Below are 12,814 nucleotides of genomic sequence, written 5' to 3'. Positions count from 1 at the left end.
TTATCTCCGAGAACGAAATATATTGAAATACACGAAACGTGACTGTGCCAATAATATTGCGGAATAATTTCGTAATACCTTAGATAAATGCAGTTTCTACGATTCCAACGAATAATGGCAAGAAAATGCAATATACTTTGATTAATTGGACATTTCCTGCTTGAACGAAATTAATCCGATAAATATGAAAGGTGTGCTCGTTCGTTCAAATATGTCTTCGTAATCGCATGACAAATTAACTTGCCAGTAAAATGTAATTCTAGGAAATATTAAAGTGCCATCTGTTTCTTGTTCTCATTATGTTAATATGAAATGGCTCGTGAGAAACAGGACATTTATTGAATTATAAATACTTTCGAAATAGATTAAAGATATTTTTAGGGCATATTCAAATTCATTCATTGAATCGTATTTACAACTGATTCTTCGAAATACTAAAATATTTATGAAAACTTAATCAATCTAATTTATAAATTAAATTTATCATAAATTTTGAACGTTTGCACTTTTAATATAAAAACTTATTGTTTTTGTTAACTCAGCTAATGTGTAACATTTTTATAACAGTCTTTCGGTGTCATTCTCTATATCAAATTTATATACCAAGTAAAGCCGCATTAAACACATATGCGATTAAACTATTAATGCTTGAACTGTAGTGCTGCATTCTATTTCAAAATTTATGTACAGATGCAAATCGTGAGAAAAAGTACTATAAATGGAATTAAAGTAAAGTAAAAGTTCTACGAATGGAATTCCACTGTAATGGTTTACACGATAAAAACGTTCGAATACATTCTTTTGGTGCTTTGTGACGTAAACGGTGAGCTCTGATCAAACCGTAAAGATTATCCAGTACTCGCGTACCTCTGTTAGGCACCCATCCATGTGCAGTTTTACGACGTTTGTCCAAACATACGCGTTCTCGCCGTGACTTAACGATGCGGTCGCCTTTCGCGGCGGCAATGACTCACGAATGCAACACGCCGGTTACCATTAAACAAAATGTCAGTCCTTTAAACGACCACGGCCAAAGGCAAAACGGAAACCATTGAAATTAAATTACAAGTTGCCCTAGTATCCGTAGAATTTCGTAGACAATTGCCGAAACGTATAAGAATCGTTATATTTTCACGTGACGATTGTCGAAATGTTAAGAAACGAGCTTGTCGATTATTAAATACCCCAGAGAAACACTTGGTCTCCAAATGTTTTAGCACCTTTCATTATTTTTATACATCGAACGACTTCAATCATTTTTGGCGTTGGAATTCTTCGAAAAATGTCGTACAACTTTGACCTTAGTAAGTTTCTAGCGAACTCGTGAGAACTCATGAGTTCAAATTTTGAACGAAATCGAAATTTTTAGAAAATTACACACCGTCGATCGTCCGTCAAAGGGACGCGTTCTTGTTATGCTCGCGTCTTCGTTAGCCGACGAAACGTAAAGAGCGTCGAAAGTTTGAGGGAACTTTTCGCCAAAGTCCGAAATCGCGTCGCATCCGACGGCGGAAAAAGGGCAAAACACGTGGGAGAGATGCACGAAAAGTACAGCGGGAGTTTCTCATGTGCGAAAGAAACTGGGGAGAGTTTAAAGACTGCCTCGCGAGTTGTTCGGGATCCCCTATTTGAAACTCCTTCCCCAATACAGAAGCAACTATACACGTAAAATTTCCAGACTCCCCTAGTCTCGATGCTCTTATAATTTCGACGGTTCCCTTCGTAATTTCTAATTTAATTTCAACTGTTTCTGTTTCGTCCTTGGCCACGATTCTCCAAAGCAGCGCTTCTCAATCCCTTGTACAACACTCAACATCGGAAGTTTGAACAAAACCTGGTTGAACATATTCAGGAAGTAATTATTTTGTTCGTGCTAAACGAAAGTTCAAATTAATATTGTCAATTTTATAGTTATATCACTGGGAAATTGAATAATTTTCCTAGTTTCTTACACTCGGTAAGAATAACTCAGATGATCTATACGCACGAGAAAATGAAAAATTTATCTTTATCGAATCAGAGTACAAATACTTTAAAAAAGTATTACAAATTTAATATTTTATTAATTTGATTGAGCAATCAAACGTGTCTAAGTTCGCAACAGATAGTTTCAAACAATGTAGAACAAAGGAATTTAAATTGAAGCTAGTCCGTTAGGACACGATTCCATGCTTTTTTTATAATTAACGAAAGTATTAACAAATTCTTTTTGCGAAGTTTTCGCTAACCTCGATCAACCTTGAAGCCAGAATAATAGAAATTCTTTCACTAATATTGATATTTTTGCTTAAAGTTGATACGCACGATAAGTCGTATATAACAACGGTAAATTAGAACAATTTCCACGAACGGAAGCTGGAAACTAAGTTGAAATCTCCCAACGTTAACGGATGTAAGCAAACATTTCTTCTCGCTTTCTCTGGATGCTCGACATTGTCAATATCCCGAGCGAAATCCTCAGGATAATTTGCCCGCCAACTCCGCAAATAAGGGCAGACAATGCGGTCTGCACGATAGAGCTCAGCGGTGCTCAACTTTAATGTCCGACAGTGTCGGTCGTTAGGTCAATGCACCAACATCGGCCAAGTATTAACCTGAAATGAGCGTATAATGGCCATGTCGGGGATTTGATGCCAGTATCCAGGATCGGATCGTATGGCGCGTACCACCATACATGTTGGAAGGTATTGAGTTTACATTATATACGCTTCCAGCGTCGTTAAAATTAAGCGACATATCGATATGCGCATCCAAGCCGTGTATTAGATATCGCAGAATCCTAGACAAATTTCGAGCAACGGGTGGCACGCCAGCAAAGCGATTCATAATATTTCGACGTTGACACAATAACTCGTTATTTACGAATATAAACGATAACAAATTCATTAAACGCGCAGAGACGAGCACACCTGTGTAATTTAAATGTAAATAAAATATATGCATGAGATAAATTTGCAATGTTATCTTTTATGATTCGATAAATACGTATTCCAGTTAAAACAATTTTTTTTATTTCTTAAGATTCTAAAGAACAATTTTTGTAGGTGTAAAATAATCTAGTGGTTCTTAAACTTTTCTCTACGGGTCCTTCTTGTCAAAGTTACGTTTTAAAATATTAGTTAAATCAAAGTCTTTCAAGTGCTTCGCTAAATTTTTCCAAAAATTCACTACTAAATAAGAGTTTATATTAGACAGAAAAGGAACGCTGTGTTCCTTAGTGTTTTTAGATGTTTGCAAATTTCGTTTTTCAGAGAAATTGATAGAAAGTTTTCAATCTCAATTACATCTTGATCAGCATTTTCTAAATTTAGTATAGCTTAGCCAGGAAAGTTTCTAAAATTCTTCGGTACAAAATATAATAGTGACTTCAAAACATTGAAAGATTTATTATGAAAGTATAACAAATATTTAACAATAAATATTTGTTTATTTAAATAGATTATTTTTCTCCTATTTCGATTGCCAAAGGACTGTTGTTTAAATAATTGCACAGGAAAAAGTTTTCTTATTATTTAAAAACCTACTTTAAAATGAAATAATATAAAAAACACTGGATCTCGTGTGATTAACGACGTTAAGCTGTATTGGTCGCGACCTGTACTGGGATGGGTGACCACTTAAGATCAGAGTATATTATTGTATACTGTTTATATTATACCTCACTTTCCAAGTTTATATTATACCAACCTGCTCGTTAATATTTAAAAAAAAAATATAAAAAAATATAAAATGAAATTTTCAAGGTTTCAAGGCCTTAACTTCAAAAGAATTTCAATTTTTAAAAAACACAATAACTGTTACTGTTCAACTACAAATGTTCTCATTGTCAAAAAAATACAAGTTTTCTATTGTGCATAAATATATGAAATATAAGTTCCAATGGATATAAAACTATTTCTTTAAAATAGAAAATTTAACATAAGAACCAATTAAAAATTATAACTCCTGGTAAAAAGAATTTTAATCTCGAAAAATCACCGTTCAAGAAATTCAAGTAAATATTACAGCCACGATTAATAGATCCTCGATCAGACCGTTTGTCTTGCAACACACTGAACAGTAAACTAATATTCGCGACGTGTACGCGAGAAACGTATGCTTAATTGTTATAAGGACGATTACTCCGGTAAATGGACAATATACTACGGTCGAACAGCGTAAAATAAACGAGACAGAAGTACGGGGACGACTCGGTGAGAAAGTTCCACCATAAAGGATAACTAACTCGGGTCTAGGAGGTAAAAAAGGAACGAGAATTTAACGAGGATTCGTGACAATTGAATCCCGGTTGCCTTTTCAGTTTTCACCTTTCACCCTGCAGCCTTATTGCAGGCCATAGAAGAGCAATTCAAGGAGCAACTCGTAGCTCGAAAGGGTTCAAAGAGCGGGCTCCGGCCGATTCTTCTTTTCTCTCTTCAATTTCGTTCCTGCTAGACGCTTACGCACGTACGAACCTACACATATACGCGCGTCGGGCTTTGCTCAATTCGAGGCGGTCTTGATTCTTAAAATTCCCGATGGAAGTCTCCGGACGCTGCCCGCGGGCGATATCGGCCAACCTATCGATGCCTTCTCATCTGCTCGTTGGCATTCAATAGAACCGGACGAAATATTCGGACGCAATTTCTTTATGATAATTCAATTTTTCCCGCGCTCGTGACCATCCCACCTCCCGCGATTCCGCTTCACCCGTAGTCTGCCGGCTAGCCTACTCTCGGAGCCTACATACCTAACGTACCGACGGGCCAACCTTCTCGAATCTTTTATCCTGCAAATGGCCGGACCTTATTCGCCCATATTGCTAGCGGAAAAAGCTCCAAAGAATCCTATCCGCCTTTCGTGAATTCATTTTGAATGCCCCCTCCCTCATTCGAGGACTTCTGGGATCGTTCTCTTCCTCGAAGGTTCATGGAAATTGATCGGTCCATGCCCTCGAGCATAAGGAAATTTATCGTGCTGAATATTCTGACCGTTGACAATAAAAATCGTAATTCTCGAGTTTTGCGAAGGGAGTTAGTTTACCAAGTGCTTTTCGAAATGGACTCCGTTTGGACCCATGCGAACCGTTTATTTAAGCTGCGCGAGGTGCTGGTTTTTAATAAATAAGTTGTAACGGCTTTGACAGGCGCCGCGTGGTCCAAAGCGTCGAGAATATTCGGGAATCGGCGAGCCGGGCGCAAAAGTAATCGATGAATCCGATAAATACCGATCGTCCAAAAAGAGTCTCGCGCGAAATCACAACGGCAACGCATCTCCGTATTCCTAAATCAATAAAAGTCTAATCCTAATACACTATTTCATTTACAGTCAGCCACGAAAGTCTTCGTACACCCCTTGAAATAATCGTTAAATTACAACCGCTTTTCCTACATATTTTGCCTCTTCCATCTGCTCCAAAAATATTACACTTACTTTCGTCAGTGAATAATACTCTTTCCCAAAATTGTATATTCTCGTTTTCATGTCTTTTTACGAATTTGATTCTCTTAGAATAGTTGATGTCACTAAGGGCACATGACCTGATTTAGATTTTCTTAAAATTCTTCGAATATTTTCAGGGTGCACTGTTTTTCCAAAATCATTTTCTACTTCTGTGGCTATTTTTGGAGCACTTACTTTTGGATCATGGCGAATAATTTGCAGTACAAATCGAACATTTCTATTACTTAGGATTTTAGAACGACCATTGCGTATTTTATTTTCGTATTTATCAGTTATTTTGAATCTTTTTATTATGTACTGAATAGTAGAATGTTTTTTGCCTACAATGTTAGCAATTTCACGTAGAGATTCCTTCTCCTTATACAATTTAATAATTAATTCCCGCTTTTCGACGCTTGTTTTTCCCCTAGAATCACGACGTCATGACAACGTAAATGGAACATTATTGGGGAAGCCCAGGTATTATGTTTCAAAAATTTACTAGATTTATTAGATTTACTACCTTCGTATTTTAGTGTACGAACAATTTTGTGACATACAGATTTCGTTTTTTCCTTATTCTATAAAATATTCTTAAAAAAAAACAATAAATTTTTACGTAGTCTAATTAATAATATTATACATAATAATAAGTGAATATAATATTATACGAAATTGTTGCTTATTTTCTTTAAAATTACAATTTTAGGGGGTGTACGAATACATTCTTGACTAACTGTATTCCTAAAATGTAAACCTTTAAAATAAATTTACGAATACAGTGAGGAGAATAAAATTTGTTCGTATAATAAAGTACTTCATTTTGAGATGATCGAATCTGAAAGATTGTTAGGTACGCGTGCGATTGAATACGATTTGCCTGACGCACCTGACCATTAATCACTGTTTCTACTTGCTGTCCAAGTACGATGTCCAAGCTGAGTACTGGATGAATAGTCGAAGTCGATTTTCTCGAAATCGAAGCTTCAAAAAAAACAATTTCATTTTTTATTTTCGATTTGTTTCTTCATATAGAATATAATGATATGATAACAAAAGTAAATAGAACAAAGTACAGGTATATATCACTAGTTTTAAAAGTGAAACCCCATCAATGAAAGATTGTAATGAATTTGCAGAACAGTTAATAATCATATTAATATATTAATATTTTCGATTTAATGGGAGATTCTAGAAGCTAAAATAAGACGAAAATCAAGGATACTAATTTGTTGATTGAGACTTTGTTAAAAAGTTACAGAAACATTTCCGGCCACACAGTATATTTTTGGTAAAGAATTTTTTTCTCGAAAATGAGTGGGATTTCGGAGGTATATTTATTCACCAAAAATGATTGTAATTGACCACCGCAAACGAACATAATTTTTCCAGAATGATTTGAAATTTTTGAATTTAATTGTTAATAACTTTTTAACGAAGCCTCCATCAACAAATTGGTATTCTTGATTTTCGTCTTATTTTGGCCTCTAGAATCCTCTATTAAAATTTTTCCCAGCGTTGGCTAAACACCCTGTATAACACTATTTTTTATAGTGAAAACCCATCCATGAAAGAATAATAATGCATTTGTAAAACAATTATTAATCATATTAATGAAAGTTGTTGAAAGTGACCTAGGCAAAAGCATCAATTCAAAATAAATGTATTTATATAAATTTCTATTCTGACCAAAAAAGTATGAAGTAATACCTTTTCGTTTCGTCGAAAATAAAATCAATACGAGAAAATTATCATGTTTTAGAATATGAAATTTGAAACCCAAATAATTTGAAAATAGTCAGTAGTCTCAACTTTAATTTTTAACTAGGTTAAAGTTAGATTTCTTGCCTAATTTTTAGATTAGAAATACATTTTGTACGTAACGCAGAAAACTGAACGATTTAAATATTTTCATTTCAGAAAAGTAATTAGTTTGAGATCACAAAAATTTAGATTATTAAAATTTTTACGCTTCGTAGAAAAGTTTCGCGAGTGACGATATTACGTAAAGCTCCTCGTATATTTATTTTCATTACTTGCAAACATTTTTACGCGTATGAAAAATGTTCATCAGTAACAAAAAAAAAAACGCTGTATTAAGAGAAACTCGTATATTTCATGTATTTAATATTTCTACGAAAAAGTTGTGTTGTTACTGTATTCAACAAATGTAATTCATCGAGTATTTTAGCTCCACTCGTATAATTCAAAAGGGAAGGTTTCATTCTCTTGATGCGTTATGGAAGTCCAGTCGTTAATTACTGCCCACGCAGTCGTACTTATTGCATGAAAATTTCCGTAATTAAAAAGGTAAATGCAATGTAATTAATCAAAGCTAATGAGGCTTCCATTAATATGTTACGGGAGTAACATTTAGTTTTAATACAAAATGCGAAAAGTATAATCGTGAATTCGTAAATGTAATTATGTTTTGTAGAATGAACAATACACAACCTTAACATAGTTCGTTTCAAGGTATACTTACTCGACTGTCTCTTTTTATACCTACAAGAACGTAAAGTGTAGCGTTTTAAATACGCATGATATTGAATGTACTAAACGGAACCGAGATTCTCGAAAACGCTATGACATACTTTTCTCGTGAAAAGGAATACGCTGTCATTAACAATTATAAAAGAAGAAACGCTGTCCTACTTCCTTCCATTGACTATTGCACAGGTGCCAAGTTTAGGCTAGGTCAGTTAAAATTACTTCGCACAAAATGAACCTGTATGATCGATAACGTCATTCTAACGCGAAACGAAAATTATTTTAAACGTTCCCGTTTCTCATCTATGTCAACAATTATTTACTGTCGAACTATAATTACATGACTCAATCGTTTCGACTATATGTAAAAAGCAATATCGATAATTCTGAAACAATTTTTCCTAGCTTTAATCCATTATTAGTTTGAAAGATAAAATGGAAGAAATGCTTGTTATTATTATTATTTTACAGTAAAAAAAAAGTGAAACTTTGTTTTGTCGCTAGAGGATTTTAAAAACGTACTTTTTATTTTGTGTATATTTGTTCAAATACATGTGCATATATAAGTTCGTCATATTTTTAAAATTGAATAGTATTTACTCCATTTTTTACTCAATCTTTTAGATTTTTTAAATTCTCCATAAATTAAAATTATGTTATGTTGTATTTAGGTAAAAAAAATGTTATATAAACATTAGTTGTTTAACGTTTTGTTAAAAAGTTATAAACTCCTGAATGTGACGACCAGTGGACAGAGTTTCAGCCCCACTCCGTATACTCCCTTCGTAATCCATTCCGTATCAATTTATCCCCGGTCATATCGAATCGCGTCTATAAATGCTACTTTCCTCTTATTTTCCCGTTCGCCAGAGTTCCCCATTATATCCTCGCGTCTTAGGACGACGAACGTTATCCGATTATTTCGACCAGCAGTCTCTGTCGCGACAACTTCGATTACCGCCAGTTCCAATCGTATTTTCCTAAGTGGTATTTGCTAAGACAACTTCGTCCACTTTCCTCTAATTGTCTTTCTATGCATCATTCTTCTTAGACGCGCGATTCCAGCAATGGACGCACGTCTCCAAACAAGTAGCTAATCAAGTGCCTCGCAATCCGAACGAGTGCTGTTTAGGAACTGAGCAATCGTTTAGTGCAAGATTCGCATCTAACGAAACACGATCAACTTTTGTGAAAATAGGAATTTTATTCTTTTCAGAATTTTAATTATTTTTGACTTATTTTCATATTTTAATAATCGCGATTGCAGTAATATATTTTGATGTCAAACAAACTATTACTATGGATGATAAACTTATTTATTATTCCCTAGTACTATAATCATTAATTAGAAGAAAAATATTATTTTGTTTCGTTCAAGATCTGTTAGGATCTCTCAGAATTTCCCTGGAATATTGGTTTAATATTTATTCGTTTGACCTTGATAATTTATAAACAATCATGTTGTGATATATACTTGTACGTGTGTACAGAGTGTTTATGTGAAAATTTGATATGTAAATATTTCAAAAAAATTTTAATTTCAAATAGGAAAGCTGTTCTGTTTATTTGTTATTTATTTTAAATTGGGAATCTATATTTTTATTTACGAGTTCTTATTATACTGGGGAAAAGAAAGAAATTTTTGTGAGAGATATTTTCTTATTACACTTTGTTTGAAGAGGATATTTAGTAAAATGAAAAAATTTTTCTAAAGACTGTGAAAGGTAAATTCTACAGTAGATTGTATTATTTCTTAGCGAACAATGAAGAGCGTATTGAAAACACTATGAACTTGACGAGATTACATTTCTGACCTTTCTTATAAAGGCAAAGAAAAGTTATATCCACAGTTCCTTCAGATATAAATTAAAACTTAATTTAATGAGCCATAAATTATAAATAACCTTTCAAGACAAGATCAAGTTGTTATTTTAATAAGATATTAAAGTACATACTTCTTAAAAAGAATTGATACTTCGATATGTAAAATTTATTATAATGAAATTAGTATGAATCATCGTATCTATTACTGCTGCAATATTTCTTTCCATAGAACACTTTTAATATTAATTCTGTTTCTATTAAAAGTAATTCGAAGCGAAGTAGTACGACTTTCAACATTTTTAGAACAGATTAAGTTTTTGCAGAAACTGTAGCTCTCACCTAATTAATTAAATAAAAAAAAAAAGGAATTGCACCATCTTAGCCAGATCTGATAGTACAATTTAGACAGAAAAAAAATTAAAAATGACTGCCACCAAGAATAATACAATCGTAAGGAAACAAAGGAAAGAAGAAATATCTATAAAAATTGTATCACTAAAAATATCAGAAATATTTGATTTGTTATACAATATTTAAAGTGAAAATCGTACTCTTGAAATGTCGTTCCAAAAATGAGAACGACGTATGAAATCTCTATTGCACGAAATCGTTGGTTTAGTAATAACTATTCATATAGTGCAACAAATGAGGCATTAACGTCTACGGATACCCGTTACTGAAGTAATTACGTAACGCCACTCAATTTCAATTGCCTACGATGTATCTCGCGTTTAGAAGCGAAATTTTTAATTTAATTAGAACAGCTACGGTTTCGAGTTACTTATTTAACGATAACTATGCTTGAATAAAAAGCACGCGGCCAACTTACCATCACCGGCGCAGAATCAGTAACGCGATTATTACGAACGCTGAACGAACGTTACAACTACCGCGAAACGAATAAAATAGTTGGATACGTACGGTTATTAAAGGCAGCGGAGAAATTCGTTTCATAATTTGCTAATTAGCTCGCCAGATGGACACGTCGTTTGCGGTGGTATTGGCTTAGTTAGCCAATAAGTCCTTCTCGTATATTGCCACCGCTAAGGGGGTTTAACGGGTCTGCCTAACCACCCTCGTGGGTACTTCGATTTTCCAATCGGCATTGCCTGCCCAGACTTACGCCTGACGAGGAAGACGGAAGAAGAGCTCGTGGGTGGGGTACCAAGTTCGAGCAACAGCTGATCGATAGTGGCGAGAATCAGAGAATTCCTTAACGATTATGTCATCGACGAATAAAGATCGATTGAACTTTTGTGCTCAGATTAGCCATTTTTTTCTCTCTCTTATCGTTAGGGGATGCAATTGACGCGAAGTTAATATGTAGATTCTTTGATTGTAGAGCACACTTTTTCCTTATAATTTTATTTGTTTTTCAACCTCGAGGTTATTTATTAATTTTTTCTGATGAACGATCAGATGAAGTTTTGCGTTTAAACTACGCATTTTTGTCATATTTTTTTTCTTTTAGTGGTTATAAATATTTCTAATTTAATATGTAAGTTAATTTAAGAGTGCATTCAAGTAGCTCAGTTCCCAGTTCACAATTGTAAATTTATTACAAAAATTTAATTGTAAATATAGAAATGCATACTGTGAAGCATTTTTCTCAAACTCAACGAATCAATCAACTACGATGTAAATAATCGAATATCAGAGTGTCTAATCTTCATAATTATTATTCTTCTGTATGTATAACACTGGGTCTAATAAATACTAGAATAATTGTTCATTTTATGGCTTAGTTAGATTCAATCTAACGTAAATTTGTATGTGTATGTGTATATGTTCTGCGTGTTTGGTTCTATGTAGTTTGTGATACGTAAGGTATGCGAGGTATGCAGAGACATGTAGTTTCGTGGTTTGTAATAGTATTCTTGTGGCACGCGTGGTGTAGTTAGTATTTCAATGCTGCTGTATGGCACGTGTCACATTTTTGTGGCGTGTAGAGAGTGTACGTTATCAGTACTTTAGACGTATATATTATGTATGATAGCTGGTGTGAAGAGCACAATCTTTCCTATTGTGGCTTTTTATCTTAGAATGATAAAGTTTGCACTAGATCTGGATGAGTTTTAAGTATTCAAAAAATTTATTCTAAACATCCTGACTCAGATAAAAACGTAACGTTGATTGAGGCATTCCATGCTGTTCCATTAGATAACATTCTTTATACAAATTATCAATTATCCCTTATTAAATCAGATAGGTTAAAATATTTAATGAAACCCCATGTGGAGAGTAATGATGAATTTAATAACGTTATATAGTATTAAGTATTGGTTAACTGAATTTACCGTATTTCTTTGAAAGTAGAGAGATTTGGTTTCATATTTTGAAGAAATACTTGTTTCTTTTTGATACAATATTATTAACAAAATTTATATGTACAACTACAGGTTATTCAAAATGATTGGGACCAAACTTATACTACGTGTTACTTAAATAACATCTCAGCGACACGTAGTGTAAATTTTGTGTCAACCTTTTTGAACAGTCTCTATAAAAATAATAGATGATTGGGAGGGATAAAAATATTCAATTTAAGAATCACGTATGGGGTTCGTTATAAGAACCATTACTGTAATAAAATTTGTAACCGTAAGTATTGCAAAATTAATTAGGATATAAAAGATTCAATTTACGAATCACACCTGGGATTCACTTTAAGAATCATTGCTGCAATAAATTTTGCAAACCTACATGTTTAAAATAAATTAGTATATACTAAATTCGAAAAAGAAATGTTCAATTTAAGAATCACGTCTGGGATTCACTTTAAGAATCATTACTGCAATAAATTCTGGAACCCTAAGTACATATTGCAAAATAAATTGGGATATAAAAAATTCGAAAAAGAAATGTTCAATTTACGAATCACGTCTGGGATTCACTTTAAGAATCATTACTGCAATAAATGCTGCAACCCTAAGTATTGCAAAATAAATTAGGACATACAAAATTCGAAAACCACAAATAGTCACCACTATACATTCCGTAAATATGGCTGTTACCCTTCATATAAGACTGGTTAGAAGGTTAGACGGGTTAATCGTTGAATTCTGACGCGTTTAACAGG

At 33.4% G+C, this 12,814-nt stretch overlaps 1 protein-coding gene across 1 annotated transcript in view; it reads left to right on the top strand.

Moving 5' to 3' along the window:
- LOC143347197 (uncharacterized) overlaps positions 1-12,814 on the top strand; it is a 636,562-nt gene that overhangs the window by 368,135 nt on the left and 255,613 nt on the right. The gene's annotated exons all lie outside the window — the stretch shown is intronic.

This window comes from Colletes latitarsis, chromosome 10 (genome assembly GCF_051014445.1).
Source record: "Colletes latitarsis isolate SP2378_abdomen chromosome 10, iyColLati1, whole genome shotgun sequence".
NCBI lineage: Eukaryota > Metazoa > Arthropoda > Insecta > Hymenoptera > Colletidae > Colletes > Colletes latitarsis.
Note: the sequence above shows the minus strand (reverse complement) of the source record. Positions and strands in the feature narration are given on the sequence as shown.